At 48.4% G+C, this 25,313-nt stretch overlaps 1 protein-coding gene across 3 annotated transcripts in view; it reads left to right on the top strand.

Moving 5' to 3' along the window:
* Positions 1 to 25,313, top strand: part of ABCG1 (ATP binding cassette subfamily G member 1) — a 72,741-nt gene that overhangs the window by 7,248 nt on the left and 40,180 nt on the right. The window lies entirely within an intron of this gene.

The raw sequence follows: 25,313 nt of genomic DNA, 5'->3' as shown, positions 1-25,313 counted from the left end.
CATGTGCCAGCCTCTAGTGTGCACTCAGGGGGTCCTCTCTACTGGATGCTGTTCGGTTCAGTTTTTCAAGATGGGAGTATTTTTTAATGTTTCAGAGCAAAATGGAAGACAGGTGCCCCGTCCCAAGTTCAAAGTGTTAAAAAGTAGCTGGTGACCTAGCGTGACCTCTCTGGAAACCAATCATTTATGTTGAAAGGACTCTATCACTGGTGGGCTATCTGTGGGGTACAATATATCTGGGCTATTATATTTTGCTGTCAGATAAGCCTTAGAAATAAAAGGCGAGGAGCCAGAGAGGCTGGGACTTGGAAGATCTCGGAGAGACCCACGGTATACCATGTTGCCACCAGCTTGTTGCGTGTGAATGGGAGTTGAGGACTGACAATCTGTGAGCCCTCCTAGCAGCTTGGATGCTCCCCTGCAGCCCTTGATGTTCAGAGGGTAGAGTTAGCGCCTTCCTGGGTTGGTATTTCTTTCTCCAGCCTCACCTGTTTATTCCCGTGGGATGCACCCCTCATCTCCCTTTGCTCCACCCACCTGTCGTCTGTCTTCCCAGTGGGTGGGGGACCCAGTGGGACATGTTAGACATCACCACAAAACTGCCATCCTCAGTTCCTAATGCATCGTTTACAACAACTTGAAATCTGTGGGGAATCTGGAACAATAAGAGTGACTCAGGGACCACTGGGAGATTGTAAATTTTTAGGGTTCTCAACTTAAATCTAGAGTCAACCTTTCTTTTTGAAGATGACCCAGCAAGACTCACTTTTTTACTTTTCATTTTTCTTTCTCTTTTGTCCCCATTACCTTCATTTTCTTTTCCTACTCTCATAAAATGAAGTCTCTGGGACTGTGTTCTGGGTGCCCTGAACATCCTCCTTGTAACCACAATTTTAGAACCTTGAATGGCCCCTGGGACCTGGGAGCTGAGTCGGTTGTCGGGTCGCTTTATTTGCACAAGCGGGACCAGATCCTGAGCCTTATCAGTGGCTGACTGTGCAGCAGTGCCACCTGATCCTTACATTTTCAGAGTACACCAGTCTGTTTTGTTAAGAAAAATTCCATGGCAGGTTCAGGGTTGGCCCGTTTGTTTGAGCCTATTGAGATTTCAACACAGGGTTACAGCCTTTTGCTTCTCAACTTGAAAAACGATTTTACCAGAAATGCAGGGTGACCAGGAGGGCCTTGTTACGTTTGGCTTGACTTATCTATATAGACACATTGAGGCAAATCTATGAGTGACATAGTTAGATTTCTGTCCACTGGCTACATGTGGCCTTAGAAATATTGTCATGATGGTTGAATGTGCTTGGGTGGAAATCCTATGAAGAGAAGATGGCTTGCAAGGCAGAAAGGCAAACGTTTGAAAACTGGCAGACTCTTGGTTGGAAATCCAACGCGGGTGTCCAACTAGGTTTGCAAGCGAAGCGTATCATTTCTTCACCAAGTATGTGGCTTCCCAGCCCCATATTCCCTAAGTGTTAGAACTGGTCACGTAATTTTCAAGGGCAGCCAACAGTGATGCCTCTTAATTAGCGAGGGAGGGGCCACCATCATCCACTCCCACGGGCCGCCTTCGGAGCCCCGCCCAGGTGGCGACCAAGATAGACGTTTGCCCTGGAGTAACCTGTGCTGGGCGGGAAGGGAGGAGTAGGAAGTGGGCCCTGCGGGACCTGCCTGTGAGTCAGAGATGGTTAGGGCCGAGGGGAAGACGGCAGGATGGGTCTGGTGTGTCCCAGCTGCTAATTTCTCAACCAGCTGGGCCTGATTTCTGTGTCTGGCTCCCTCCCTGTTCCTCCCCTCCTTGGAGCAACCCCTGTGTCTGCTCTCTTTGCTTGCCTCTGTCCCCTATGCCCTGTCATTTCCTTTGCTCTTGGTACCCTGCCATCCAGAATTTTGATGACTCTCTACTCCAGCATAAATGGAGAGCAGGAAATTCTTGTCCCCTGTATCACTGAATAGAAGGGAAGCTGAGGGCCTTGCCATGCGCCTGTGCTAGTGGGGCAGGCGAGCTCTGCCCCTAGTCTGACTTGGTGCCCAGGCCTCACCAGCTGCAGGGCCTCAGGGCGCTAGGGTCCCTGTAGCCACAGGCAAGCAGTACTCCTTCTCAAGGCTCGGTGCCTGCAGGGCCTGCCCCGGCTTCATGGATTGGGTGCCCATGTGGCTGGAAGCCGCAGCAGGGGAAACCTTGAGTTTCTGGATGAGGGAAGTCAGCTGCCTACACTGTCTCGAGCTTACTGTGCCCCCATCACCAGCAGGCTCTGGAGTGCTCATCCAGTCATCTCTGACCTTGGGAAGCATGTTTCCCCAACTAAGAGCCACCCCAGGATGGGCAGTCAGAGCGCTGAATCTGGACCCAGGGGTCAGGGCTGCCCAGGGAGGCCCCTGACATGTGAACCTGCTTATACCTTTCCTGTGCAGCTTGCTGCCCTCCTCCTTGGCTTCTGAGCCTCTCTGTCTGGGGGTCTGTCTCCTTTGCCCTCCATGTCGCTTCTCCCCTTTTCTTCCCATATTGCTGGCGATCACCTCTACCCCCTCAGTGATGTCAAATCCCAACCCTCTGCATTCCCCTTTTCTCACTGTGGCAATCTGATACTTGACCTTACCTCTGTGGGACACTGAGTGTGACTGACCTTTGAGGCAGGCTCTCTTTCCGTTACTTCTCTCACCATATTGGTTTTGCTGTCTGTATCAAATTGATTGTTTTAAATTTTTTACAATCCAGCTTTTCATGTTGAGCTCATTACAGCCACCACACATGGACCCCAGGGCGTGTGGAGGGGAGCCAGGTTTGGAGACAAGTGCCTGTAGGTGCGGCGGAGTGTACAGGAGCCTGAGAGCAGGCGGGGGTCGCTCAAGGTCAGAGCCAGTGCTGGGACCCGGCCGGCTGACTCCGAGCCCACATTTCTTGCTGTCCAGATACACTGGACCACTCCGGTACATTCCCCGGAAGCCTTTGGCTCATGTGATTTCTCTCAGAACGTGGAGCTAAGGTACAACCTCGACACAGAATGCTGTAGCAAAGCTTGACATTGTGATTCAAACTATATTACAAACTCCTACAGAATTATTCTACAAACTCTTTAGAATTATTCTAAAGAAAACAGAGAGAGAAAGAGAGCTTCATAGTCCTTAGAGGAAAGGTGACTGGCAGTGCTTTTCAGAAGGGGATGTCAGGCACCAATTCTTTAGAATCCTTGAGCTTGACGATTGCCAGGCACTGAACATGGCGTTTAAGAAAACGTCTTGTATTTTCAATTGTAGTTACATGTTTGCCAGATGATTAATGATGTCTTTGGAGGAAAAAGTAGATCATATAATGGATTCCTAGTAGAGAACATAATTGTGAAAGGAAGTATTCTCAGGAGAGAAAAGTACACCCCAAGGATCATTTCACCGGCTTCTGACACAGTAATTACTTTCCCTCGTGGAATTCACTCACGTAGCTTAAGTTGACGAGACAAATGATCTGGAACAATATGGACTCCGGTGCCGTCACAGCAACCCCGTGTCAGGGGACAAGCTGGGACATCCGGCTCAGTTGTTGTTACCCTCCTCAGTGTGGCCTACGATGCTTCCCGGCGGGCAGATGCTGGGTCAGTCCCATGTGGGACCCCTTGTGAAGAGGAGAATTCGCGTCACGAAGTCCTCAGGTGCGGGCGTGGATGGAGTGAGGCAATCTTACAGTTGGCAGCTGCCTCATGCTGGGGTGTCCTCTCCTTTAGGATGTTACTGGTCACAGCACACAAGGGCAGTGCATGGGGAATGCTGTGTCCCCAGGAGGCTGGAGTGGTTTCCCTTTGCAAACTTGGCTCGGGGGCCAGTTCTGCCCTCCCTTCCTGTGGAACACATGAGGTTCAGAGGCATTTCCTAGGTCTCAGGAGCACAGGAAATGGGGCTGAAACAGGTATATGGGATTTGAGGCCAAGACCAACCAAGGAATGTAGTGAGCACCTGGCCCTGCGGCCGAGACCACCGCTGGGCCATCACAGTGTGGACATGCCCCCCAGCCCCATTCTGTGAAGCCACTGAGGACTTCCTTGATCATTAAAGGGCATAGTTTCCTTTTAAGTGGCTTGCTTGAACGTCAGTCACCTTGCCACTCGTGAGAATGTATAGGAATTTCCTAGTCCCTTGGAGAGGCTCTGCCTGTCCTGTCCCCTCACCAAGGAGGTGGAACTGATGTGTATGGCATGATTCTTAGAAATTAAATACACCTCCCAAGATTGCCTTATGATGAAATTCAGGTTAAGAACATTCTGGGGGCTTTGGAGTTTTCTTTACTATTTCTCAGCCACGACATTGTCCCGACATGGTAAAAACTCTGATGGGATGGAATAGCATCTCCTACTTTGAAATCTAACCCTCCAGCCTCATCCTTGCCAAATGCCAGGAAGTGTTAAACATTCTGGGCAGCTCCATGTCAAATTACCTATATTAGTTTGCTTCTAAGCTGTAAAAATGCCTTTGAGCACTCTTCTCAAATTAAAGTTTGCTTTCTCTTAATTTCATAGCTCTTTCACAAGGCCTGTAATGACAGGCTGGCTAAAATGATGGAATGTGCCACTAATAAATCCCTTTCAGGAGTTCCATTAGGGAAAGACTGGATACCAACCAAGTGCTGGGTGACTTGATCCAACCGACCGGAACAGGGATGGGGAGGGAAGGCCAGCTGGAGGAGGACCAGGCAAGTCCCAAGGCAGTGTGAGTCTTCAGAGGAGCAGCAGCTCAGGGTCAGAGGGCACTGATGTTCCCCTAGCATGAATGAATTACTTGTGTGCTTCCTGGGAGCCACCATGGCTAAGGTGGGCTTTATTTTGGGTGCAGAGATAAACTGCTTTGACTGCCTTTGTCTCTTTTGGGGCTGCAGCTAGTCTTTTAGTGAAGCACAGTGAACCTAAATTCTGCTTGCAGGGGCTCCCTGCATGAGGCAGGGGTGCTGACAGAGGGAGCCGAATGGCCCCACGTTGCCTTGGTGAACCCAGTTAACTGAAGAGCTCCTCTCTTCCCCTCTGGGGCCAGTTCTTAGCATCTTAGCCTTTGCGGGCTCCCTGAGGCATCAGGCAGGCCACCCAGGGAGGCCCCTTTGGGGCTGAGGTCTTCCAGAACAGCTCTGATCCCCTGCCTTAGAGGCTCAGAAAGAGGCTTTGAAAACATGAAAACATGTTGAGGATGGCCTGGCTCTCATGCAGACTCATGACTGACCCATGTTCGAAACCAGAAGGGTTTGCTCATTTACCAGGAGAGCTTCACTGTCCCAGGGGTCTAGATGACCCCTCCTCCACTAGCACACCCCCTCCTGTGAGCACGCTCCACAGAGGCCCGACCAGCATCAGCTGGGACCTTGAATCAGAGAGGCATGAGTCAAATGGGTGGCACCATCAGGCCCACAGCCCTGCAGACATGGCGTAGGTGGCCCTGCCAACATGAGCCTCAGGTCTCCCTTGTCCTTCACTGTGCTGCCTGGGCACCTGTCACCTTCCGAGGGCGGGTTCTTGATTTGAGCATCTGGTCTCCTCAGTGTGACTTTGCAGAACTGAGCTCTGCTCAGCGGGGGGTTGGTATCGCTGTTTCACTTTCTGAGGATGTTCTTGCCACACTCATTTTCACCTGCCTTCCTTTAACACCTCAAATATGCTTGTATCTTGAAAATGTCACATTGTTGAACTGAAGTCCTCTCTCACAGACCAGAACCTGATCTGCCACGGCCAAGAAATAACCCAAGCTGCCACTTTGCTGAACGTGAACCCTTTCTTTTGTTTATAAATTGGCAGAAAAAAATGTTTAGTAACCATACACCTGCTCTTTTTGAGTTCAGTTCTAGAATCAACAGATTTACTTATTTAAGGAACAAAGGCAACTCCATGGGTCAGATTAAATATATTTAGAAAGACTGACCTGTACAAACTGGGGGTTTATAGAATGGAGGTGCATTCCTTATCAAACCCACAAGGTTCAAGTCTGGTGAGGCTCCAAAACCTTTATAGGAAAGTGTATCTTCAAATAAAGTATATCCAGTATCGACTGGTTTTGTCCATAATATAGGAAAGGGCATCAAGAGGAGGGTTCAGAGTCAAGGATGGAGGCTAATGAACTGCAGGGACCAGTCGAACCTGCAGCCATGAGCTTCATGTCTCACTGTCAGCTGTTGTTAGTCACCTTTGTGCTCTGTGGCCTAAATGGAACTTGGTGTTAAAATGAAGACATGCCAGAGTGACTCCAACGCTGTGATTATGTCTGAGGCCTATATTTAGAGTCCGAATCTTGGAGCCCAAAGGGGCCTCACAGCTCCCCTAGTCTGACCTCCCACCCACAGAACAAGCTATCTTGCTCCATCCCCAACAACGGAGGCCAGCCTGTCTGAGCCCTTCCAGCACCCAGGGACTGACCCCATCCTGGGTAACCAGGTCTGTGCTTGCACAAGCTCATTCTTAGAAAAGGCTCTATCTGTTGAGCTGAAATCTGAATTGGAGTTCATGTGTTGGTCCAAGTTCTGCTTTTAGGAGCTCAGCAGAACATGTGTAATCTTGGTTTTGAAATAAGCTCCGAGGTTGGGAGGAAAAAAGCCTAACCAAATACTAACGAATAACTGAGTGCAGCAAGACCCAGAGCTGTGTGCAGAGGAGGAGGAAATGAGGAGCATGTGGTCCTCGGAGGAAGTGAGGCCACAGTCCTGCTTTGGGAGTGGGCATCACAGTAATGTCCAAGGGCAGGGCCATGAGCAGGAGCCCCTGCCGAGTGTTTCCGCTCTGGGTTTGTAAACTGATAAGGTTGGAGCTCAACACTTCTGCAGAACATGAGTCACTCTTTCTGTTTCTTTGACTTTTGTCTGGTACACTTGTACAAAAACAGTGCCTCACCTTGGTATCTAAGTGCCTCCTTGAAAGTGGACTTTTTAGCATGAATTTCATGGGATTTCTCAGGTGTTATTTCTGCCCTCCCATCTTTTCAGAAGTTTTCATTTTTTAATTAGAGGTAACTGTTTCCTAAGCAAATGCTGTTTGCTTTGGCACGTTTCATCCTTAAGTCTTCACTGGAAAGCCATGGGTGCATCTTGCTGAGGAGGCAAGGAGGCTTGAGGCAGGCAGGCCCAGCCGTCAGGCTCAAACTTGAAGTCTGAACTACCTGTCTCTCGAAAGCTCCGCTGAACCCACCTCCCTTTGTCATTTCTCAGGTCCATGTAAAATGACTGGTATTGTTTTCTTTGCCCATGACATACACAGTCCCTGACCCTGGTGGCACAAAATGCCCCCCCACCTCCCTGGGGAGGGGTTTCCCAGGTTTCCTTCGCGGGCTGGGCTGGGGGGCAGTTTGGGCTTCTGTCCTGTGTGGGAACCGCGTACACCTGGCTGGGACTGTGCTGGGCACCTCTTCTTGCCCACGCCCTCCAGGATGGGGTTATCAGGCCACCTGTCCTCTACCCAGGCGTTCCTTCCAAGGGTTTTGAGACTTGCTTGTCTCCAAGGAGCGCAGATATTGTGTCCGACTTTACCTGCGCTCTCGGGAAGATGAGGCTCTGGGGGACCAGAGGCGGCCCTTCCGCGGGCTTTAACAGTGGAGTAAACCCATCCCTTTCCCTGGCAGTGCCTGGGCAGCCCTGGGCTGGCGCGTGCGCTGTCCCCGCCAAGCAGCCAGTGCACACCTGCCCTCAGATGTAAGACTGAGCTACGGGTCTGGCGGGGGCTGCCTGGAGCTCTTTCGTGCTACTCCTGAGGCCTAAATTCTGAACGGCTGTAGGGAAAGAGCACCGCCAGGCCGCGTGGCGTGCGGGTACAGAAGAGGCAGGTGCGGGCGGGGCAGGTGCGCCATGCTGCGCGTGCGCAGTGGCCGCCCGAGTGCCGTCGCCGCGGCCGCCGGCCGCGCCGGGGTAACTCCCGGTCAATGCTCGCGGGTAACCTCGGCGGCGCGGCGCGATTCTCTGTGCGCAGGCGCTGTTGCTACGCGGGAGCGAGGATGCTGGGCTCCAGGTCGGGATGCTGCGGCCTCCGGGGTCGGGTCTCGGCCTTCCCGAGATGGGCTTGGGCACGGCAGCCCCCTGGGCGTGCAAGCCCCGAGGGACACCTGGGCCCTTAGAAGGTGCCGGAACCTTCAGCAGCCACTTTACTCCTAAAGACGTCACTAAAATGGATGAGATGAATGGAGATTTTTTTTTGCCCAATGATTATTATTTTGATGTCTATTTAAGCATAATTGGGAGACTCCCCTGGAGTGGCACTAGCACACAGATATTTACAAAGGCTGTCGATAGGAAATGGCTGTGTCCTGTGCAGTGTTTGCATCCTGGTAGCTTTCATCAGAATGGGGAAGCATCCTGAATTTTTCAGACTTAAATTTAAAGCGGAAGGGGGGCATTAGGTTGGGTCACACGTTTTCTAAGAGACAACCGATTTCTGAATCCCCATAAAGCATTCTTGGCCCTGTTTTAGGTTCGCCTGCTGGGTGAAGTGATGAGGCAAGGCCTCCTGGGCTTGGCCAAGCAGGCTGGGTGAGAAGCAACCAGCTGCGGAGCCTCCTCTGTGGTCATTTAAACGTGACTGTGGTGTTTCTGGAATCCTGGAATTCCCTGACAAATCTGAAGCAGCGGCCCCAGCCAGCCGGCTGGAATCCAGAGGCTCATGCTGCCAGGCTGCTGTGTCCTCGCCCCGGTGCAGTCACTCACACCCTGGGCAGGTTAGGGAGGCAGGACAGACAGGAGCTAGCCTGTCATGTGTGTTTGCTGGAGCATCTAGTACACTTGTTTTTGTGAATTCACAAATGTGGTAATAAGCAAAATTTCTGCCAGCTGGGCTACAGTGGAACACTGCAAAGGCTTGGGACCACCTGGGTGGAATTGCAGATGCCGTGCTCTGCCCCCCGCCCTGGGACCAGGGCCTTGTTAAGACACCTGCCAGTCCGGTTCCTCTGGGCTTAACTTTGGTGTGTTAGGAGATGTTAACCACCATCATTCATATGCCTTGCTTCACCTTTTGGTTCTTGATCGAGGCAAGGATACCAAGAGCTAATGATTTTTTGCCCCTCAGGTTTTACTTAGTTTCTTACTGGATTTTGTGATTCTAGAGTTGACATTTTTCTAAACCTATGTAGAGAATATAGTTCTCAAGTCTCTGAGACTCACTGAGCTGAAGGTAGAATAAAGAAAGTCAGAGATGGTGATGGGGAGCTTTTATACCATAAATTCCCTCTTTGATGTTCCTGAGGCTTTGCTGGTGAGGCAGGGGGAAACCTTTGCAAAAAGAAGGAAGCCCACATTTATGAAAATTGAGATGTTCCATTGCTGTAAACAATAACAGTGAACATTGCTAACATAGAACATACTATATACAAAAGTCTGGTTATATATACAAGACAGGTTGGGGAGCTTGTACTTACAGTTTCATATTTTATCACAGTCCCCAGTAAGGCTTGCAAAGGAAGCTTGTGGGTTTCCTGTTTCTAAAGACCTGCATACTGACTTGTTCAGAAAATGGTTATAAACTAAGTGGTATGAGCAGGGAGGTTAACCATGTGTGTCTAGTCCTGCTCCTCCTAATTTCTCACAAAGGTACGGTGTGCCGTGGGCCAACCCATGCAACTTTTCCTTCTCTGATTTCTGTCTGGCTTAGAGAAGAGGAGGAGGAGCATCTTGTCACTTTCTCTCTTTTCCTGGGAGTGCTCTATGCCTCTTGTTTTCGGAACTGGACATGACTCTGTAATGTAAACCCCCAAGTACTTATCCTTGCTGAAGGGGCTCTCCCTGGGCCCTTCCTGTCTGTCTCCCAGCCTCTGTCTGCAGCCACTGCACATGGGCTAGCCAGGCAGGACTGCCTGCTGAGAAAGGAGTCCATCTGCTCAGTTATTTGTGGGGTCTTTGCATGGGCCACCCCTCTGCCAGGAACCCGCCCCACCTCCCCAGGCTGGGGAAGCCTCTGTCCTTCATCCTTACCTCTGTGGCAAGGGTACTTCTGTACCCCTCTGTCTCACCATCACGGCCCTTGGTACATGATTTGTGCTTTTCCTTTTCTAGCTTCCGAATAGGGACTGTGTCAGCAACCCTTTATCCCTGTGGCCCAGCCCCAGGCCTGGCTGAGCACCAGGCTCACTGGATGTCTGCCAAATGAAATAACAAAAGTCTGGGTCACAGTAGAAGAGCACAGGCCTCTACCCCAGGAGTGGAGGGGAAAGCAGAGCCAGGGAAGATGAAGCGTTTTGATAGTCCCTTGCTGTGTGGAGCCCATGTGCCATCTCTGACTAAGCCTCTCGGAGGTGGTTTCTGGGTGCTGTTTCTTTGGGGCAACTGCTGACCTCACCTACAGCTTCGTGGCAGAGTGGGTGGGCGGGCAGGGTGTTGGGTGATGGTAAGAGTCTGGATTCTGGGTCAGGCAGTCTGCCCTTGAGTCCTGGCCCCTCCTCTTGTCAACCATGTGGCCTTGGGCCTCAGTTTCCACATCTGCAGAGTGGGGGTGAGGAGAGTGCCCATCTCAGAGGGTCGGCATGGCGTGTGGCTGGACCCTCTTACATTGGAGCTGGCACAGGAGGGCTTAGTGTGTTTCAGTGGTGTAGGTCTAAGTCTGCTGAAGGGTTGGTTTTGTGTTCTCAGCTTCATTAGGGATTCTACTTATGAATAATAATAATAACAATGTAATACCAGCGGGGTACTCATTAGCTCAAGCATGGTAACTTACTCCATCTTCTCAGCAACCCCGCAGGAAGGTTTTCTTACCTTCCTCATGTGGCTTGGAGCAGCGAGCTCCCTTGCCCGGCAGCAGGGCGCCCTCTTTTACATGGAACAAGCCATCTCTCTTGCTCTCCTTTCTTCCTGAGAAAGATAGTTGACAGCTTGCTCGAGTTGTTCTTTGTGAGAATCGCTATACTGTGGCCTGTACGGCATCCCAGGTTTTCTGCTCATGGCTTTTTTAGGACTAGATCAACCCCAACATTTCAAACATGGGAATAAATACTTCTTATTTAAGGCTTGTGTGCTTCCAGGATGACATAGGTAGAGGTTTTATTATTTCTGGGAGGTCTTTCAAGTACTTTTCAATTGCCTGCTGATGAGTGTTGCATTGTTGAGACTATTTACATTGAAGCGCCTACATTTATAGTTACTGGATGGAAATTTCCACCGTTGGAACAAAGCTCCCAGCAACATTACCCTCCAGAATTTGGCTTAGGAGTGAGATTTGCATAGGTTATCTTAAGAGGATGTGAGATCTTATCAGGCGTCGTGCATTTCAGCCTTGTGGCTTGATGTTCATGACTGACAATTAAAGGTGTCCTGGCCACAGCACCATGACAGCTGTGGCAGGCGTTGGTGGTGAGCCACAGACTCAGCATGGTAGCAGTGTTCCCAGCATGTGACTGCTGTTCTTGGATTTGTGGACGTTCCGTGTGAAATCCAGTCTGGTTGTAGGTCTGTAGAAAATGCATTTTCCGTCCTCTGCAATAATTCCAAGTTAGTGTGCAACAAGGTTAAGATGAATTGAATTGTACTTCGGGCTTAGTGAAATTTTTCTATTTGTTTTAATAAAATGATTCCAGGACTAGCACTTTTAGCAACATGCAGTCAGCAGAGGAGGGGTGGAGCGGGAATGTGGGCTCAGGAAGGGGAGTCTGAGTGCAAACCCTGGCTTGACCACTTACTAGCTGGGCAGCTGGGTGAGTTGCTTAAACTACCTGTAAAAAGGTCATGATAATAACAACACCTGTTTATTGGATCAAATAACTTGACCCATAGGAAGCACTGTGCCCAGCATGTAGCATTTAATAAGCAGTAGTTACAGCCCTTATGGGTGACATTATATGTGATATAATAAAATACCCAGAATAGCCTAAAATCAATAAGGTGGATAAAGGCCTTTGGTTATCATTCTAAAAGTAAGTTTGGGGTAAAATCCTCAGCTTCACAGGCAGAAGGAAAGGAGCTAGTGTCGCGACCCTTCAGGGACCGAAGCAACACGCCCAAGGTCTTGATTCTTCTCTAGGCTTTATTGTCTAATCTCTCGCGGCGGTTACAGCAGTTGTCGGGAAGCTCTTCTCCCTCCCGGCGGGCTCCCTTATATTCAGTCACCCAACCAATCCGGGACAGTATCATGTGTGACCTTTAAGCGGATAGGTGTCACGCGCCACTCTAAGGGGCAGCACGAGCTGTGCACGGGTACGGAAGTCTGCTGGGCCAATCCCCAACAGGGAAGAGGGGAAAGGGAAGCAGGAGCCATCTTTAGGGTGTTGTCCAGCTAGAGTGGGGCTCAGCCTCGGCCATAGGTCGGGCCCCCACATCTCTCCCTTTACTCTAGGGGAGATGCCTTCCTCTAGCGCTGCCATGGCCTGCAACAGGACCTTCCGTTCTCCCCGTTGCTGTTTTTGTATGGAACAGACTTTCCTCCCAAGCACGAGGAGGCCCACAATTAGCAATATTCCTATGAGACCTACACCTGACCAGGCTTTGGTGGCGTTTAACATCTTGTCTAACTGTCTGGACAAGTTGGCAGCTTTAGAATAATTATGAAAAGGAATACCAGTAATACACCCTCGTAGCTAGTACTCAGTTGTGGTTAATGTTGATTTAATGTCGTGGGATTCCCAGGTGCCGGCATTGTCCTGAATGCCTCACACCTGGCCACTCACGTGCCCCTCCAGGGCCTGAGAGAGAGGGGAGGGGAGAAGTGGGCCAGGGTCACAGGGCTGTAGTCTTGTCCTTGAGGGGAGGCTGATCCCTGTGTACCCATCCTGAGCCGCAAGGCACCCCAGCAAACGGAGTAAATCGCACTGCTGCAGCCTAAGCAGCGAGTTCAGAGTCCCTGCCAGGGCCACTCAGACCCTGGGATCAAGTCCAGCCTGAGCGGCCCCATGGTCCTTCTCTTTGCTGTTCATCATGTGGAACAGATCCAGTGACCATCCAGGTCCACAGCTATTTTTAGTGCACACACACACACACACACATTTACTCTTTCACACTTGTGCCCGAAAGCATTGTTTTCAGCGGGAACGAGACAGCGTCTAGGGAGAAATGCCAAGGCTGGTGGCCTGCAGCTGGCTGTCATGACCTGGCCCAGATCAAGTCCACCACCTGTCTTCGGGGAGAGAGCACAGCTGTGACAGGTGCTGCCCTGCCGGCTCACACGCTGGGGGCGTGCCGGCTGGTGCTGTCCAGGTGACCAAGCGTGGAGGGGGCAGTCAGGCCTGAGTCCCGCTGCCCTGCCCCATGGTCAGCAGAGGACCGGGTACACTCGCCCGGGACGAGCAGGTGCATGGGGGCCTGGGTGGTCAGCATGCCGGTCTGTGGGAGTATCACAGTTCTGCAGTTAGCAGGCTCCTGTGAGGGCTTTGCCCACTTTCAGAGGTGGCTGCCTCTCCGGATGCTGAGTGAGATGCCCAGGCTGGGCACCAGGTTTCACGGGAACCAGCGCAGAGCGGACATTCTTTCTCCATGACGTGACCCGGCTCGCCATAGACTGAAAGGGGAGAATGCACTGGAGCCGCGTTTCTGGGGATAGGGATGAAATCCTCAGGGCTCTAATAGGTGTGTCCTGTTCTTAAAAATACCACTGTATTAAGAATGCCCCATGGTGCTTGATTACTTGAGTTACAAACATGCCTGTTACTCAGATTTCTGGAAGTGTGGGGCCCGCGTTCAGGCAGACTGCAGAGCATTTTCTTTTAGGCAAAATTAGCAAACCATGCACCTTTCTTACTCCTGGGGTTTGAGTTTCTGGTTTCGGGAACATGAGTTTTGTTCAGAGCACAGACCCCTGCCACCCGGAGTCAGCTGTTAAATTCAAGGGCAGAGGTGATGCTCAGAGGTGAATGAGGTGGGCTTGCCTTGGGAAGCCCTGGCCTTCTGGGGCTCCTTCGCTACTTCCTCTCTGAGCTGATGGAGGGAGCAGTGGCCCGTGTGCTCTCTGTTCATGGCTCCAGACGCTGAAGTGACGTGAGGCCACTGGAGCGAGCTGTGGTCCCAAACCTCAGTGAGCACCAGCACGGCCCTGCGGCCTCGCCTCGCAACAAAGTGAGCGCAGGTGGCCAGCTGCACACAGAGCTCTCATCCAGAGGGTGGGGCAGCCACAGTCAGCATGTCCTCTAAGTGCAGGTGGTGCTGGCCTGGGGATCCCACTTTGAGAGCCACCGAATTGGAACAAAGTGGAGCCCAGAGCCCTTTGAGAGCCACACCTGGCCCTTCACAAGCTGGAGCAGGAGATGGCCTCGCACTGCTGGCCCAGGGAGTTGGGTGGGGGGACCTCAGGATCTCAGCAGCCCCAGGGCTCCCCACCAGCTTCTCCGGGGGGCTCAGATGCGGGCACTGCCTTGTGTGGTTTTCAAGGCCAGGCACAGCCTTCTGAGCCCACTGGAGACTTGGGGAGCCTGTCAGACCCCTCCCTTCCACAGGGGAGAACGCTCACTGTCTCCTGGGCCATCTGTATGAGGCAGCAGTCTTCTGGGTACCGGGTAACAGGGCAGGAATGCCTGGATTTTGCTGCTTATATTATTCTTAAGAGAGTGCACATTGTATTTTTGTTTTCATCTGAATCGTAGAACCATGTTTTAGATACCTGTGTGTGTGTGTGTGTGTGTGTGTGCGAGTGTGTGCGTGTGCATGCATGTGCATGCTCACCAGTTTGCAGCATCACTAATGTGGAATAAAGAAGCTCAGGTTTCCTTTTGCTTACTTTTGAAACCTGTTCAAGCCCCCACATAGAGCTGTTTTCATCTCTGTCACCCAAGAATTTATCCACTGGCCAGCTGGCTGTGAAATCTGGAAAGTGGGCTGGTGTGAAGGGACATGGGTCTGTCATAGCTTCCAGGCTCTGTCGGGCAGGGGCAGTTCTAACGTAGCTGTTCTCTTCCTCTGTAAACCCTGCTTAACTTCAATTAAAAGAAAAATTGCTCTCTTTTGACCAAAAAAACCACTGGAAGTGACAAAGTCATTTGTGGAGGCTGGACCCTGAGGTCAGCCTGGGGTGGAGAGAGCATGGCCAGAGTGGACATGGAGCTCGTGTGTGTTCAGGATGGGCCATCTGGGCGCTGAGATTCTCCTTCCCCTCCAGGGCCAGGGTCCAACACATGCCTGCCTGAGCCGTTCTCTCAGTTTAGGACCTGACCATAGCCAAATGGTCGGCATTTCCAGTCTTCTGCCCCAGCTTGAGGGGCTAGACAGGAAAGGGCAGTTGACAGGCGTTGCTTTACCAATTAATTGCCGCATCAAAAAGACTTAGAAGTTTGTTCTCTTCTGCACCACATTCCCCACAGTCTGATATCGTACTTTGCAATCCCCACTCTTTTTTGGCAAAGGACTTGAGCATCTTCCTTGTCTCACAGATGGCAGGTCTTGGATTGCAGAGATCTAATTCATGAATATTAAAACTTACTCTTGGAACCGGAGGTGGTCTTAATGGCTGGAGTGGGAGCTCGGTGACTCAAAGACTTCGTTCCTTTGTGCCGAAGGGCAGGGGCTATGGACACAATGTCCATTTCCCTGCCACAAAAGAAGTGACTCTACAGAGAGCTTGGAAAATACCCTCTGAGAGCTGGCAGGGACCATCGCTGCTGGGAGGGGGCACTTCCACGTGCAGAGAGACCCGAGGCAGAGAAAATCCCCAGTTTGCTGGGGGAACCGAGATTCAGAGCAGGTTGTTGTTGACTTGGCAAGTTTCTTACCGGGTGGGGGCGGGGAGCAGGCAGTAGAACCAGAAGTGTGGACTCCCTCATCTCCCTGTTCACTGGCTCCCAAGGAGAAGAGCCCATGCCTGGCCGGGTCCCAGATCCCCCAGCATTGGCCCAACTCTGCAGATGCGTTCTGCAGTTCAGGCCGGTCCTGGGAGCTGAGCTATCTGGAGGTTTTTGATGGGCCTGTGTGCCCCTGGGGCAGCCTCTGGGGCCTCCTCCAGGGAAGTTTGGACCCCCTGCGTTTTTTGCCAAAGCATATAGGATGAAGCGAAGTTCATGTTCAGAAGACTTTTGAAAGCCCATGGATGGAAACACCAAAGAAAACGAGATTTACATAAAAACTTGGGCCTCTCCACTGGCTTGTATATAAGCCTGATTGATGAGGCTGCTAGCGGGTGGGGTTTGTAGTCACACAACTATAATAGAACTGCTAAATCACATTCTTCTCCAGCTGACCATAGGCATTCAGTCCATATAAAGGGATTCCAAACAAGGGAACTAGGCCATCTTAGCGCATATGCTTCCCGATACTGCCTGGGTGGAGTACTCTCTGGAGAGTGGGTCTGCCTGTGCGAGCTGGGGCTTGCCTTGAATCATGCAGCCTGACATGGATGCGGTGGCCAGTGTGTGGGCGGGAAGAGGACAGGGCCCAGGGCAGAGCAGAAACAGACTGAAGCCGGGCTCCTTTGTGTGAGGAGGCACGGAGAGGCCCAGGAGCCTGGACATGCTCATGGGATGGGGGTCCCCCACGAGAGCACAGATGAGAGAACGGCTCAGCGCTGAGGCCAGGCCAGGCCAGCCCAGGGGAGGAGAAGAAATAAGTTCCCTGGGCCAGCCTGTGGGGGAGACAAGGCAGCTCAGGCATTTTCCTGTTGGTTTCTGAGGTCCACAGGGAAAGCATCTGTGTCTCGGTGGCCATCCGACAGTGAGCAGAAGGGGCACACTGCCGGGAAAGAGCTGATGTGGCCGCCCCAGGCTCACCCCCTTGCCTGCCCCTCTCCGGAATGTCCCGGAGTTAGATCAGGAACCGTGGCCCTTGGCAGGAGGCCCCAGGGAGGCAAGGGCAGTGGGGGACCCCTTTTCCTGGAGGAAGCAGCGGCCCGTCAGGTGGAGACAGGAGCCGATGGCAGGGGGAAGAGGCCGCTGGCCCGGCGCCTGGGTTGGCTCACTGAGGTCGCAGGCACCCACCTCCAGGTTTGTGAGCCGGTAGTAACTGGATTTGCCATCCAAGCCCTTGAAGGGAATAAATGGGAATTGTTATGCAGGCTGTAGATATAAGGCAGTTTCTTAAGGGGAAAATAGTCATCGATGGGTATAAAACAGCTTTTAAAAGGGATTACTACTATCAAGACATTTTTCACCTAAGATACTGGCAAAACAATAAACAGTTCCAACAATGTGTCTGTTGATGAATTTTCGTAAAGGAACCTCAGTCTCCCCAAAGTGAGTGCACCGTGCTGCTCTGCTGAGAGACGGAGTCTGCAGTCAGAGCTGGGCTTCACTGATGCAAAGGAGTGAAATATAATCTCAGGAGCATTTTAGTGTCTTCTTCAGAATTTTGCCTTGTGGAAAGTAAGAAATACAATCTCAAGATGCAATGGCACATACATATGTATTTATGCTGGTATATATAAATGCCTACATGTATGATCATTTTTATATAAAGAGCATTTTTATTTTATTTTATTTTGGTATCATTAACCTACAATTACATAAAGAACATTATGGTTACTAGACTGCCCCCATTATCAAGTCTCCACCACATACCCCATTACAGTCACTGTCCATCAGTGTAGTAAGATGCTGTAGAATCACTACTTGTCTTATCTGTGCTGTACAGCCCTCCCCATGCTCTGACCCCCCCTACGTTATGTCTGCTAATCGTAATGCCCCTTTTTCCCCTTATTCGTCCCTTCCCACCCATCCTCCCCAGTCCCTTTCCCTTTGGTAACTGTTAGTCCATTCTTGGGTTCTGTGAGTCTGCTGCTGTTTTGTTCCTTCAGTTTTTGCTTTGTTCTTATGCTCCACAGGTGAGTGAAATCATTTGGTACTTATCTTTCTCTGCCTGGCTTATTGCACTGTGTATAATACCCTCTAGCTCCATCCATGTTGTTGCAAATAGTAGGATTTGTTTTCTTCTTATGGCTGAATAATATTCCATTGTGTATATGTACCACCTCTTCTTTATCCATTCATCTACTGATGGACACTTAGGGTGCTTCCATTTCTTGGCTATTGTAAATAGTGCTGCAATAAACATAGGGGTGCGTATGGCTTTTTCAAACTCCTAGGTAAATTCCTAGGAGTGGCATTCCTGGGTCAAATGGTATTTCTATTTTGAATTTTTTGAGGAACCTCCATACTGCTTTCCACAATGGTTGAACTAATTTACATTCCTACCAGCAGTGTAGGAGGGTTCCCCTTTCTCCACATCCTCGCCAACATTTGTTGCTGTTTGTCTTTTGGATGGTGGCCATCCTAACTGTTATAAGGTGATATCTCATTGTGGTTTTAATTCGCATTTCTCTGATGGTTAGCAATGTGGAGCATCTTTTCATGTGCCTGTTGGCCATCTGAATTTCTTCTTTGGAGAAGTGTCTGTTCAGATCCTCTGCCCATTTTTTAATTGGATTATTTGCTTTTTGTTTGTTGAGGTGTGTGAGTTCTTTATATATTTTGGATGTCAACCCTTTATTGGATATGTCATTTATAATATATTCTCCCATACTGTAGGATGCCTTTTGTTCTATTGATGGTGGGTGTCCTTTGCTGTACAGAAGCTTTTCAGCTTGATATAGTCCCACTTGTTCATTTTTGCTTTTGTTTCCCTTGCCTGGGAAGATATGTTCATGAAGAAGTTGTTCATGTTTATGTCCAAGAGATTTTTGCCTATGTTTTTTTCTAAGAGTTTTATGGTTTCATGACTTACATTCAGGTCTTTGATCCATTTCGAGTTTACTTTTCTGTATGGGGTTAGAAAGTGATCTAGTTTCATTCTCTTACATGTAGTTGTCCAGTTTTGCCAACAGCAGCTGTTGAAGGGGCTGTCATTTCCCCATTGTATGTCCATGGCTCCTTTATCATATATTAATTGACCATATATGTTTGGGTTAATATTTGGACTCTCTATTCTGTTCCACTGGTCTGTGGGTCTGTTCTTGTGCCAGTACCAAATTGTCTTGATTACTGTGGCTTTGTAGTAGAGCTTGAAGTTGGGGAGCAAGATCCCCCCTGCTTTATTCTTACTTCTCAGGATTGCTTTGGCTATTTGGGGTCTTTTGTGGTTCCATATGAATTTTAGAACTCTTTGTTCCAGTTTGTTGAAGAATGCTGTTAATGTTTTGATAGGAATTGCATTGAATCTGTAGATTGCTTTAGGCAGGATGGCCATTTTGACAATATTAATTCTTCCTAGCCAAGAGCATGGAACGAATTTCCATTTTTTAGTGTCCTCTTTAATTTGTCTTAAGAGTGTCTTGTAGTTTTCAGGGTATAGGTCTTTCACTTCCTTGGTTAGGTTTATTCTAGGTATTTTCTTCTTTTTGATGCAACTGTGAATGGAATTGTTTTTCTAATTTCTCTTTCTGCTAGTTCATCGTTAGTGTATAGGAAAGCCACAGATTTCTGTGTATTAATTTTGTATCCTGCAACTTTGCTGAATTCAGATATTCTAGCAGTTTTGGAGTGGAGTCTTTAGGGTTTTTTATGTACAATATCATGTCATCTGCAAATAGTGACAGTTTGACTTCTTCTTTACCAATCTGGATACCTGGTATTTCTTTGTTTTGTCTGATTGCCATGGCTAGGACCTCCAGTACTATGTTGAATAATAGTGGGGAGAGTGGGCATCCCTGTCTTGTTCCCAATGTTAGGTGAAAAGCTTTCAGCTTCTCACTGTTCAGTATGATGTTTGGCTGTGGGTTTATCATATATGGCCTTTTTTATGTTGAGGTACTTGCCCTCTATACCCATTTTGTTGAGAGTTTTTATCATGAATGGATGTTGAATTTTGTTGAACACTTTTTCAGCTTCTATGGAGATGATCATATGGTTTTTGTCCTTTTTTTGATGTGGTGGATGATGTTGATGGATTTTCAAATGTTGTACCATCCTTGCATCTCTGAGGTGAATCCCACTTGATCATGGTGTATGATCCTCTTGATGTATTTCTGAATTTGGATTGCTAATATTTTGTTGAGTATTTTTGCATCTATGTTCCTCAAGGATATTGGTCTGTAATTTTCTTTTTTCATTGGGTCTTTGCCTAGTTTTGGTATTAGAGTGATGCTGGCTTCACAGAATGAGTTTGGAAGTATTCCCTCCTCTTCTACTTTTTGGAAAACTTTAAGGAGAATGAGTATTATGTCTTTTCTATATGTCTGATAAAATTCAGCATCTGGCCCAGGGGTTTTGTTCTTGGGTAGTTTTTTGACTACTGCTTCAATTTCGTTGCTGGTAATTGGTCTGTTTAGATTTTCTGTTTCTTCCTTGGTCAGTCTTGGAAGGTTGTATTTTTCTAAAAAGTTGTCCACTTCTTCTAGGTTATCCAGCTTGTTAGCATATAGATTTTCAAAGTATTCTCTAAGAATTCTTTGTATTTCTGTGGTGTCTGTGATTTTTCATTTCTCATTTCTGATTCTGTTTATGTGTGTAGATTCTCTTTTTCTCTTAATAAGTGTGGCTAGGGGTTTATGTATTTTGTTTATTTTCTCAAAGAACCAGCTCTTGGTTTCATTGATTTTTTTCTATTGTTTTATTATTCTCAATTTTATTTATTTCTTCTGTGATCTTTATTATGTCCCTCCTTCTGCTGACTTTGGGCCTCATTTTTTCTTCTTTTTCCAGTTGCAGTAACTGTGACTTTCAACTATTTATTTGGGATTGTTCTTCCTTCTTTAAATAGGCCTGATTGCTATATACTTTCCTCTTAGAACTGCCTTCACTGCATCCCACAGAAGTTGGGGCTTTGTGCTGTTGTTTTCATTTTTCTCCATAAATTGCTTCATGTCTGTTTTAATTTGGTCATTGATCCATTGATTATTTAGGACCATGTTGTTAAGCCTCCATGTGTTTGTGAGCCTTTTTGTTTTCTTTGTACAGTTTATTTCTAGTTCTATACCTTTGGGATCTGAGAAGTTGGTTGGTAGAATTTCAATCTTTTTTAATTTACTGAGGCCTAGTATGTGATCTATTCTTGAAAATGTTCCATGAGTACTTGAGAAGAATGTGTATCCTGATGCTTTTGGGTATAAAGTTCTGTAGTTGTCTGTTATGTCCATCTCTTCTAGTGTTTTGTTCAGTGCCTCTGTGTCTTTACTTATTTTCTGTCTGGTGGATCTGTCCTTTGGAGTGAGTGGTATGTTGAAGTCTCCTAAAATGAATGCATTGCATTCTATTTCCTACTTTAATTCTGTTAGTATTTGTTTCACATATGTTGGTGCTCCTGTGTTGGGTGCATAGATATTTATAATAATTCTATCCTCTTGTTGGACTGACCCCTTTATCATTATGTAATGTCCTTCTTTATCTCTTGTTATTTTCTTTGTTTTGAAGTGTATTTTGTCTGATACAAATACTGCAACACCTAGTTTTTTCTCCCTATTGTTTGTATGAAATATCTTTTTCCATCCCTTGACTTTTAGTCTGTGTATATCTTTGGGTTTGAGGTGAGTCTGTTGGAAGCAGCATATAGATGGGTCTTGCTTTTTTATCCATTCTATTACTCTGTGTCTTTTGATTGGTGCATTCAGTCCATTTATATTTAGGGTGATTATCGATAGATATGTACTTATTGCCATTGCAGGCTTTGGATTTGTGGTCACCAGAGTTCAAGGGTAGCTTCTTTACTATCTAACCATCTAATTTTAACTCATTTATTATGCTATTATAAACACAGTCTGATGATTCTTTATTTCTCTCCCTTCTTATTCTTCCTCCTCCACTCTTTATATACTAGGTCTTTTATTCTGTACTCTTTTGGGTTTCCTTTGACTGCTTTTGTGGATAGCTGATTTTATTTTTTGCCTTTAGTTAGTATTTGGTTGGTCTGCTTTCTTTGCTGTGATTTTATTTTCTCTGGTGACATCTGTTTAGTCTTAGAAGTGCTCCCGTCTAGAATAGTCTCTCTAAAATACCCTGTAGAGGTGGTTTGTGGGAGGCAAATTCCAGCATCTTTTGCTTATCTGGAAATTTTTAAATCCCTCCTTCAAATTTAAATGATAACCTCGCTGGATACAGCATTCTTGGTTCGAGGCCCTTCTGTCTCATTGCATTAAATATATCATGCCATTCTCTTCTGGCCTGTAAGGTTTCTGCTGAGAAGTCTGATGATAGCCTGATGGGTTTTCCTTTGTAGGTGATCTTTTTTCTCTCTCTGGCTACCTTTAATACTCTGTGCTTGTCTTTGATATTTGTCATTTTAATTATTATATGTCTTGGTGTTGTCCCCCTTGGGTCCCTTGTGTTGGGAGAGCTGTGGGCTTCCATGGTCTGAGAGACTGTTTCCTTCCCCAGCTTGGGGAAGTTTTCATCAATTATTTATTCAAAAACACTTTCTATCCCTTTTTCTTTCCCTTCTTCTTATGGTACCCCTATTATGCAAATATTGTTCTGTTTGGATTGGTCACACAGTTCTTTTAATATTCTTTCATTCCTAGAGATCCTTTTGTCTCTCTCTGTTTCAGCCTCTCTGTATTCCTGTTCTCTGATTTCTATTCCATTAATGGTCTCTTGCACCTCATCTGGTCTGCTCTTAAGTCTTTCTATTGATTGTTTCATTTCTGTTATCTCCCTATGGACTTCATCCCTTAGCTCTTGCATATTTCTCTGCAGGTCCATCAGCAAGGTTATGACTTTTATTTTGAATTCTTTTTCAGGGAGATTGGCTATATCTATCTCGCCAGGCCCTCTCTCTTGCATTGTTTGAGTGATTTTGACTGGACCAGGTTCTTCTGCCTTTTCATGGCAATAGAATTGATCGCCAGCAGGTGGCGTGTGTGTCAGCTGGGAGAACAAAGTCTGTTCCTGCTTGCTGGTTGCCTTGCCCTTCTCTGCTGCCTGTGCTGGTTACCTGCACTCAGGGAGCAGTCTCTGGGTTAATCCCCTGAGCTTCCATGGGCGGGGCAGCAGTTGGGGTAGCATAGGGCACTGCGGGGGGTTGCAGATGCACTGTGTGTTCTCCTGTGAGAACAGCACCCCTTCATGCCTTCCAGATCTTACTCCGACTTCCTCCACCTGTGCCAGGCAGCTGCTTGCTGGCAGCAGCCTCTGGGTCTGGCCCAGTTAGCTGCACGCTGGGAGGAGACTCTGTGTGGTTGCTGGGAGTGGGGCTGCTCCCCAGCTGGTCTGCAGCAAGTCAGCCGGTTTGCTTGCAGTGCCGGCGGGGTTGAATGAATGGTAGGCTGCTTATCACCATGAGTGGCTTTGGAGCTGCGTTTCCACCCAGGGGGTTAGGGTGGCTGAAGTTTCTTAAAATTCCCAACCTGCTTGGCTGAGTGTGCTGGGACGATTTTGTCCACCTGTTAAGTCCTTGTCCCTTTAAGACTTTTAGAGCACCCGCTTTTCTTTTGTCCCAGAGGAGCTGGCTGTGGGGACCTGCTCGCAGTCTCCGTCTCGGATTTTACTTTTCTGTTTCTCTAATATCCAGTACACCATGCAATGTGTGTCTGTGCTCCTGGTGCAGATTACTAGGGCTGGTTATTTAGCAGTCCTGTGCTTCTACTCCCTCCCTACTCTGATTCTTTTCCTCTCACCAGTGAGCTGGTGTCAGGGGAGTGCTTGGGTCCTGCCTGGTCATGGCTTTGTATCTTATCCTTTTCATGAGATGCTGAGTTCTCGCAGATGTAGATGTAGCCTGGCTATTGTGCTGTATCTTCTGGTCTCTCTTTGGGAAATAGTTGTATTTGTCCTATTTTCAAAAATATATATGCTTTTGGGAGGAGATTTCCGCCACCCTACTCATGCTGCCATCTTGAGCACCCCCTCTCTATATATGAGTATTTTTAAGGTTAATAAGACACCTGAAAAATTCATATGGTCCAGTCTCCTCATTTTACAGATTGGAAAACCAAGGCCCAGATTGATTTTGGTTTAAGATAAATCAGCTGATGAAATCCAACCCTATTACTATCACATCTAAATTTTTCTCTTACATACATGTATTTTGTTCTGAGTGAGAATGTGATAAATCCTTGTTTCTACCATCAGTGCTACAGCCTCATGTATCCAGATTAGGATAAACTAAAAAAGCAAAAGCCTACAGTTGCAACAATTACAATTCAACCATAAGACCATAAACTTGACCTTGATTTTAAAATTACACTAGAACTAAATTGCAGTACTTTATATTAGCCATGAACGTCTAAGGTTTGAGTTCTGTTTGGTTCTAAAGTTTGGTTAAGCAATTTCTAGCCAACCTTTTTTTTTCTTTCTTGGTGAGTTTGAGTCTTTCTCCATCTGGGTAATTTTTAAGGTAGGAAATATTTTAGTTTTTTTCTACTTTCATTGTGGGGGAGAAAGCACCTACTCATCATTCAACAAATTGTTATTAATTATCTGTTATAAACAAAGTATTACTGCTAAATCCTGGCAAGAGTGAAGGTGAATAAAACATGGCTCTTGGTGGATTTATAGTTACCCAGGCAAGGGGTCCTTCCTCCAGGCAGTGGTGATGTCTGCAGAGCAGTTCTAGGGATTGAGGCTGGGATGGGGCATTGCTGAGAATGTGGCACAGGTACAGCGGGTGAAGAAGCAAGCAGGTGGGTGTGGGAAGATCCAGTGGGAGCAGAGACAGACCGGCCTGGCTGGCATGTGGGCCCCTTAGAAAAGGGGGTGGATTGGAGCCACTGGGCTGGGCCCTGCTGAGGGCCTGGCACTGGTGTTTGGATTTCAGGTGCTGGGAGAGCTCAGTGGTTTGGGGAGGGCAGGAATGGAGATAGAGGAGGACGGGGACCCAGAAGGAATAGAGGATTTCTGTTTGGGGGTGCTGATTCTGCCCTGAGAAGGGTCTGCTCAGCACACAGGTGACGTAGAACACCCCATGGCAGTCATGTTCCTGGAGGAAGCAGGGCCTACGCCAGAGCTGACCTGGAACTCTGGGCAGTCCAGTGCCGCTGGTCACACTTTGGAGGTATTTAAAAAGACAGAAGCCAGATCCAAGGCCAGCTGGCCCCCCCTTGGCTGCTGGTGCCTTGCTCTCTGCTCTCCTGTGGGTATCCACGGGGTCCTGCACAGAGAGGGGGCCCCAGGCTCTGGGGTGCAGGCAGCTGCAGGAAGCAGCGCTCGGACATTGAGGAGCCACACTCCAGCCAGCGCAGAAGAATGGGCACATGGGGGATGGGTGGGGCTGTCTGGAGGCAGTGCCTCCTCCCCGGCTGGCTGCGAGTTCGCCCTGTGGCTGTGCACCAGCCTTTACATGTGGCACCTGGGGTCAGCATGGTGCTAGCACACATAGACGGAGCGCTGGTCTGCTCAGAGTCCCAGGCATGGTAACAAGAGTTGGGGCTGTTTCTGGACTTCCTGATCGCTGAGCTGAAGGTAACCCTTCAGCTCTTTCGTGTCTCTGCAAGTGTACCCTTCCTCCCTGTCATGCCTAGTGCTGGCTCAGAGGTCAGGCCAGGAGTCAGAGCTGGGAGTAGACCCTTGCAGGGTGTGAGGCCTGCCCCACACACATACCT

This window comes from Manis javanica, chromosome 3, assembly GCF_040802235.1.
Source record: "Manis javanica isolate MJ-LG chromosome 3, MJ_LKY, whole genome shotgun sequence".
NCBI classification, from domain to species: Eukaryota; Metazoa; Chordata; class Mammalia; order Pholidota; family Manidae; genus Manis; species Manis javanica.
The sequence above is the reverse complement of the archived record's forward strand: the minus strand, read 5'-3'. Positions and strand labels throughout refer to the sequence as shown.